This window comes from Bison bison, unplaced genomic scaffold, assembly GCF_000754665.1.
Source record: "Bison bison bison isolate TAMUID 2011002044 unplaced genomic scaffold, Bison_UMD1.0 scf7180017864249, whole genome shotgun sequence".
NCBI classification, from domain to species: domain Eukaryota; kingdom Metazoa; phylum Chordata; class Mammalia; order Artiodactyla; family Bovidae; genus Bison; species Bison bison.
The window spans coordinates 751,423-751,864 of NW_011494821.1; the positions used below are offsets into that span (position 1 = coordinate 751,423).

The following is a 442-nucleotide window of genomic DNA, read 5'->3' on the forward strand; positions in this document are numbered from 1 at the left end:
GCCCGCCCGGAAATCCCCTTCCCCCCCTTTCGAACTTCCGCTCCCCCTCCCCACTTCCGGGCAGTGTGGACAGGGGAGGTGGTGATGGGGACAGCAGTAGTCATCCCTTCTTCCTTCACTTTTACTGTCCTAGAACTTCTCACAAAGTTCCCCTGCTCCAGGCCCTGCCGGATGGCGGGAAGGAAGGGCAAAGGGACTCCCAGGATTGCTGAGTCCGACGGGCCGACGGGCGGGGAAGGGGTCGTCGTGTGGCGCCCTAGCCCTCTCTAACGGGGTTGGGAGGGGCAGGGAAACCACGGAGGTCGGGCTAGGGACCCAGGCCATGCGACTGGGGCTCCCTCCCGTTTCAGGGGAACAATAGTGAAAGGGGCGCGAGCTGGCGGCCGGAAGTGGAGCCAGGGGTCCCCAAGTCCCTTCTCAATCAAAATCCCGGGTAGAAACT

The 442-nt window shown here is 63.3% G+C and overlaps 1 protein-coding gene across 1 annotated transcript in view; it reads right to left on the bottom strand.

Annotated features, from left to right (window-relative positions):
* PFN1 (profilin 1) overlaps positions 1-442 on the bottom strand; it is a 2,843-nt gene that overhangs the window by 1,782 nt on the left and 619 nt on the right. The window lies entirely within an intron of this gene.